This window comes from Trachinotus anak, unplaced genomic scaffold (assembly GCF_046630095.1).
Source record: "Trachinotus anak isolate AG129_WGS33_773 ecotype Australia unplaced genomic scaffold, CSIRO_AGI_Tana_v1 ptg000015l, whole genome shotgun sequence".
NCBI classification, from domain to species: Eukaryota; Metazoa; Chordata; class Actinopteri; order Carangiformes; family Carangidae; genus Trachinotus; species Trachinotus anak.
The window spans coordinates 1,412,565-1,419,942 of NW_027273866.1; the positions used below are offsets into that span (position 1 = coordinate 1,412,565).

The 7,378-nt window shown below is 39.8% G+C and overlaps 1 long non-coding RNA gene across 5 annotated transcripts; it reads right to left on the minus strand.

Annotated features, from left to right (window-relative positions):
* Positions 1-1,253: 1,253 nt before the first annotated feature.
* Positions 1,254-7,337, minus strand: LOC139632956 (uncharacterized). Of its 5 annotated transcripts, none has more exons than XR_011693652.1 (6): positions 7,318-7,332; positions 2,495-2,649; positions 2,375-2,402; positions 1,665-1,738; positions 1,554-1,574; positions 1,254-1,458 (listed from the first exon to the last, which is right to left on the minus strand). It is a non-coding gene; the product is annotated as an uncharacterized lncRNA (long non-coding RNA). The 5 variants fall into 5 exon arrangements; XR_011693653.1 differs by having other exon boundaries at positions 7,306-7,320; XR_011693651.1 differs by lacking the exon at positions 7,318-7,332 and adding an exon at positions 7,208-7,222.
* Positions 7,338-7,378: the final 41 nt, after the last annotated feature.

Sequence of the window (7,378 nt, forward strand, 5' to 3'; positions counted from 1 at the left end):
GTGAGAGACTTAATGCAACGTTCAACAGCGACTCTTTTACTCTCATTTACCACAAAGCTGCTGCAGAAAATAGCATAGACCCAGTGGGAAACAAAACCCCAGCAGGCACTGTTATGGTTGATGTTTCTATGATGATGAGTAAGGAAGCAGAGCTCGCCCTGCTGTGCTACAAACTGCAGGCTCCGTGTGCGTGATCTCTGCACATTCCGTGACACTGAGCAGCTTATTGTGAGGAGAAAGGTATTATTATGTTTGTGGACACACCCTTTTTAAGTAAAAATTGAATTAGGTGATGAAACTCATTATTTATGAGTGTGTAATACACAGTGTGTTTATGAAGTAATCTAAATTGATCCATATGTATTAAGCCCCCACATATAACTGCATGTTGCAATGTTCATTAAACCTTAAAACTGTACAGTTTTTCTTAGGACGGCAGTAAAGGAGAGGCCATGATGTTGTTAAAATCAAAAGATTTTATCTACAGGAAGATAAAGGAAATTTACTAGTAAACTGCCAATTGTGAAATATTTTGTGTGTAATGTTGACATTTTCAAGTTTTTTGTCCACAAGTGAAACTTTAATCCTCTTGATGGTGCAACAGGGAAGAATCACAAGATCATAGGGCATCATTGTGTAGGAACATGACTGGTTTAACCTGTAATATGCAACTGATGGTGATCTTAAAAAAATACTAAGGCTTTTTATTTTGCCAATAGTTAGATGAAAACATTGATACCACTCACCTATGTTACAGCAAATTTGAAGTTGCTGCCAGTGAGCTGTTAGCTTAGCTTAGCATAGACACAGGGCTGGATACAAATACCCTTGCTCTGTATTTTTAATCCATACAATATAAGTAAGTACATACATTTTATAAGTGGTTGTGTGCCAGAATATTTTTGCAAATAAATATAATCATCCTGTATTATATTTATTATTTATTTTACTTAATCCCACCAGCTCAGTATGTGCATCCTATGCATGGGTTCTCCAAATATTTGTTTTAGTTGACATTGCTGTCATGGCTGAAATATTCATAACAAACCAACATCATCATATTCCTGAGTGAAACATCATCGTACATTTATTAGCCTACTGTACATGTTTACCATGTTCACCTTCAAATTATTGAGGCTTTAGACCTGTTAAATGATGAACCTAAGACAATGAACAATGAGAGATCACATACATCTGTTTTGGATAACTGTCTGTGGAGTCTGTCACAGACTTGAATAAACAATACACCAGTCTTGCAGTTTTCTGGATTAGTTTATTGGAGATATATTTCAATTATATTTTCACTTAAAATCAATATCACAGAATGGTGATTCAAAGATTTCTTCATTATTGACCACCACCACCACGTCCATGTCCATGTCCATGTCCTCCTCCTCGTCCTTGACCTTGACCTTGACCTCGACCTTTTCCTCCCTTATTCCCCTTTCCTTTCGCCTCCTTTGTAAACAACAATAAGAACAATGACTATTTCTGAAAACACAGACAGACAAATGGCTGTATAGTTGTAATTAAAAAGTTTGTAAATGTGTTACCTTTTTACCTTTTCCTCCCTCCTATAAAAGATAATGTGAAATTAACACAAGGGTATACAAAATTACTGAATCAGCCTGTGAGCACACATTAAGAAATAAAAGATGACTTACTTCGCCTGACTCAGATGATTCACTATCTTCCTCATCTGACTTCGGTCTCACCTCGTCCTAAAACAGGAAAACAGCTTCATCAGCACGCACGTTATCATGGATTTAGTGACAGGTCTAAAGCAAAGTAAGGAAACAAACTGACTCACCACTTTGTCGCCTGTGATGAGATGACAAAAAACAAAATAAAGAATCAATAGAGATAGAGAAATTACACATGAACTAAAATCAAATGTGCCAAAAGAGTTTGCAAATAGACAGTATGTGAAAAACAACAAATCTTTGTTGAATTTTAGACAATTCTGTACCATGGAAAGAAAATAGTTTTCATCAACACCGGAAATGAACTGAATTATTGTTTTGTTTTTTTTGTTTTTTTTTAGCAATTAACAAAATCCTCATTTGTAGTTGTTGCATATATTTGAATTCCTGGGAACCCAAATTTTACAAATGCAACCCTTTGCACAGACATACATATACTTCTTTTCAAATGAAAACAACTGAAAAATGACAAGTGATTATTATATTATGCCAAAAGTCACAATGTGTCCATAAAAATGGAATAAAGTACAGTGACCACTGTAGCGATTGCATCAATGCACCAGAACACAGGCCTCCCAGTCTAAACAGGATACACCGAAAAATGCAGGAACAGAAAAATATTTCACAGCTTTCTTTAAAAATGTAACAAATAATCAAAGAGACTTACTTACTCATTTTGTCTTGTTGACAAGTGATTTCCTGCAGTGAAAAAAAACGAAAAGGGATATCAAAATTTAAATCATTAAGTTTCTAGCAGTCATTGCAAATAATCAAGAATAGCCACTACATACCTGGTGCAGAAAGGAAACCTATTCATATCAAACATGCGTGCTGTCTCTGTATTTATTAGGAGCTGTATGGGTGGGTGTGTCTGTGCTGCATTCACTCGTCACGTTATGAAATGGGACACTCTCATAGTTGCAGGCCAGGTACAGTTTGGGTGTGGCTGCAAAAACAACAGACAATGTTTTGGTCTCTGAGAGTAATTGTCAGTCCAACCTCAAAACATGCCATAAAGAACTCTCAGAATAAAGACACTTTGAAAGCAGGGGCGTAACTAGAGGAAGCTGGCCTACCCTTCACTTAATGAGCTAGGTTTTGTTCTACTCCGACCTGTCAAACCTGTGCATGTTGAAGGGGAATATCAAAAGATTATATTGAATATATTTGGAAAATGATCACAGTCAAAGTACTATGCTGATTATTCATAGTGATAAAAGTTCAACATGTCTGTAGATGAGGAATGCTTCATTTGGTTAAGATAATATCACAGCTATGCTTTCATTTTACAGTGTCCATTTATACAAGTCATACACTGGGACAGATTTTCGGTACGAGACGAGAGACATATCTGGGACTTCAGCAATGAAGTGAAACTCTCTCACCTTCTGAAAGCTGTACTATTGCTTGTACTTGTACGGAGTAAACATTAACAGCCTCTGCTAATTCAATGCATCTGTTTAAGTGGTTAGTGCTGTCACCTTCTTGCAAGAGGGTTCTGGGTTCGAACCCTGGGCCTGGGCCCTTGTTATGGAGTTTGCATCTTCCCCCCTTGTCTGCGTGGGTTCCCTCCGGGTACTCCGGCTTCCTCCCACAGTCCAGAGTCATGCACATTAGGTTAATCGGTGACTCTAAATCGCCTGTAGGTGTGATTGTGAGTGTGGTGCCTTTGGGAGGATTTTTTAAATGCAAATATTAAACAATTAATATGTCTTGCAGTTAATTGATTAGTTTAATTGATTAAATTCATATGTTAGCTCTAACAATCACATATCAGTGACTGCGCTCACCTTATATGGCTTGTTATTTAGCTTGTTAACTAGCAAATTAGCCAGCAAATGAATTAGTCCTGGGTTAGCCTTTTTGCCACAGTTATTAAGGGTTTTTTTTGATTGAGCCTGACTCAGATGCTGATGTATCAATTAACATGCAAATTTTAAGTTTCTTGGTCTGTGGGACATCTTGTTTTGATCTTATGAAAGTGCTAAATGGTGCACTGAATGTAGTTTTCTTTCTTATTATAGAATAAGAAAGAGTAGTGTGATGTCTTATTTGAAATGGTCATAATCTACTTATTATTTCCCTTCTCTGAACATATCAAGCTTTTGAACAAAGTATTGGTATTGTATCTGTATCGGCAATACCAGCCTTGGTATTACTTAGCATTGGATCGGAAAGGAAATCAGTGGTATCGCACATCACTAATACAGTCAACCATTCTCTCCAAACCAAATCAGTTCCTTGTTGAGAAACATTTGTGAAAGAAGTATTGAGATTTTTTTACTTAACTAAAACGAGCAATATCATTCTATAAAAATACTCCATCACAAGTAGAAGTCCTGCGTTTGTAATTTTGCTTAAGGCCACAAAGTTATTAGCAGCAAAATGTGCTTAAAGTATCAAAACTAAAACTGCACACTGGGCATCTGACTGGTTCCTGTCACAGTGTCATATTGTCAGATTTCCCCACTGCTGGGATATTATTCTGCAAAATGTTATTCTTACTTTGGGCTTCATCATGGTACATGGTGTGTATAGTATAAAAATAATCCCTGCATGAATACAGGCCTCAGTGGAATGTGAGTCGATTATTAATAAACAAGAGGCTTGAAATGCAAAAGCAGTACCACCCATAACTGAGGTAATCCTGCCACTGGTGTACACATGTTTTTGTTTGTAACCAGGCACCAGACAATCAATTCAAACAGCAACAATAGCAACACCTTACTGCCTGCGTATTTACAATAATCATACAGATCACAATTTAAAGAACTCAAAGAACACACCCATGACTGTCTTAACGTATTCATATGAAAATGTCACATCAGGTGAGCCAGGTAATGTGCTAGGAAACAAGCAAACATGTGGGCTGATGACTGAAGAGATATGGAGTACACACCCAAATTACTATGACCTGAAATTACCTGCGTTTTCTTTTCTGAACTGCAGACTTTTTAAAAATCTTGTCAACAGAGAATTTTCACATCCTGATCTTCCTCCTTTTAGTGTCAGATCAGGTGATCACAAAGGAATTGGGGATTTTTGTGCTGAAACTCGAAGTTGGGCAAATGTTGGCACATATGTGTGGCTCAGGCAAAGGAACGCCTCATCTTACTTTTATCTAAATGTGCACCAAGTTGCATCTTTGTGGTTCAGACTTTATTTCTGTGTGATTTATATCAGTGTGACCCCCCCCCATCTGTGTACAATGTATAAATCAGAATCAGAATCAGAATCAGAATCAGTTTTATTGCCAAGTATGTTTTCACATACGAGGAATTTTTTCTGGTGATTGGTGCAATTGGGGATCAGGGGGATCAGTGACAGTGGGGCTCTCTAGCCTTGTTGATGAGGCTAATAGCAGATGGGAAGAAGCTATTTTTGTGGCGAGAGGTTTTGGTCCTGAAGGACCTCAGCCTCCTGCCAGAGGGGAGTGTCACAAAGAGTTTGTGTCCAGGGTGGGAGGAGTCAGCTACAATCTTCCCTGCACGCCTCAGAGTCCTTGAGGCGTACAGGTCCTGGAGGGATGGAAGATTGCAGCCAATCACCTTTTCCGCAGAGTGGATGATACGCTGCAGTCTGTTATTGTCCCTCTCCGTGGCAGCAGCGTACCAGATGGTGATGGAGGAGGTGAGGATGGACTCAATGATGGAGGTGTAGAAGTTCACCATCATGGTCCTTGGCAGGTTGAACTTCTTCAACTGCCTCAGGAAATACATCCTCTGCTGAGCTTTTTTGATGAGGGAGCTGATGTTTAGCTCCCATTTGAGATCCTGTGTAATGGTGGTTCCCAAGAAGCGGAAATGCTCCACGGTAGCCACGGGGGAGTCACACAGGGTGATGGGGGTGGGTGGGGCTGGGCTCTTCCTGAAGTCCACTATCATTTCCACTGTCTTAAGAGCGTTTAGCTCTAGGTTGTTCTGCCTGCACCAGGTCACCAGACGCTCAGTCTCCCACCTGTAGGCAGACTCATCGCCATCAGAGATGAGTCCAATGAGAGTGGTGTCGTCTGCAAACTTCAGGAGCTTGACAGACTGATGGCTGGAGGTGCAGGCGTTGGTGTACAGGGAGAAGAGCAGAGGAGAAAGAACGCAGCCTTGCGGGGATCCAGTGCTGATGGTCTGGGAGTCAGACACGTGCTTTCCTAGCTTCACATGCTGCCTCCTGTCAGACAGAAAGTCGGTGATCCACCTGCAGGTGGAGTCAGGCACGCTCAGCTGGGAGAGCTTGTCCTGCAGCAGAGCCGGGATGATGGTGTTGAAGGCAGAGCTGAAGTCCACAAACAGGATCCTGGCATAGGTCCCTGAGGAGTCCAGGTGCTGGAGGACGAAGTGGAGAGCCATGTTGACGGCGTCGTCTACAGACCTGTTGGCTCTGTAGGCGAACTGCAGGGGGTCCAGGAGTGGGTCAGTGATGGATTTGAGGTGGGACAGGACAAGACGCTCAAATGATTTCATGACCACAGAGGTCAGGGCAACGGGTCTGTAGTCATTTAGACCTAAAGGCTTTGGCGCCAACCAGTGGACATGATGTGAAGATGAATCCCATCCAGCGAGTGAGGACATACATACAGTTTTAATCTATCAATCAATCAGTCAATCAATCTGAACCTTGACATTTGACCAACAAAATCTTAATCAGTTCATCTTTGAGTCCAAGTGAAAATTTGTGCAAAATATTGAAAAATTGAGAATGGACTTGAGATAAAACATTCAAGAGGCCAACAACATGTTTGGTGAGGACATAATAATGTTGTGGAAGGCAGTCAGAACATTATTCTTTCCATTTAACGAAAACCAAAAATATATTTTGGCGTCTTCAATGTTATATATATATTTTTTAAGTTCCTAGAGAATCCATTAAGATAAATTTTCAATGTGTGGACAAGTGCTGACTTTTCCATGTATGGTCCGATTAAGATTTCCTATAAACACTGACAACCCCTGACTGTATGGACCTTACATTTTGAATTCAGCCCTAGTGAGAGGTGTTTGTATGTGTTAGGGAATTAATAAAAAAATAAAAAAACTGTGGTACAAATATAATAAAGAGGGTATTTAGAATGGGTTAAAATTATGAATATTAATTATTATTTTGTAATTATGATCCTATTATCCCAACTGAAGTTGGTTAAAATATCTTAGTTGGTTAAAGTGGAATTTAATATTACTGTATAATGATTCGAAGCAGTTTCATGACAGGGACATTTTCATACTCAATATTAAGCTGATTTTGTCTCTGTTGCTATGGAACAGTTTATGAAGGACAAGGTCCTGTAACAAGCCACCAACACACAGAAACTTCCCCTGATCGACAGTGACGATCGTACCCACTGGCAAAAATGATGTTGGATTTGTTGTTGCAGAAACATCTATCAGACAACTCAGAAGCAGGAGCAAAATCACAGTGAAGCAGGTGCTCGAGATAAGAATGAAGACCCAGGCCTTTCTCACAACCCTGCGCTAGTGAGCCACCTGCTGGAAAGAAATATGCATTGTTTTTACCCCAGTCTGATGGTTTCCAAGAGGGACCTGTGTGCGCAGAAGATGAAAGGAGTCTCTCATAGACTAAAATCATAGACTGTCTATAAATAGTTTTGAACCTGAAGTCTGACCGTCTGAATGTGCAGCAATGGTCCTCATGAGAAGTTCTTCTGGAAAAGTCTCTCTCTCTCT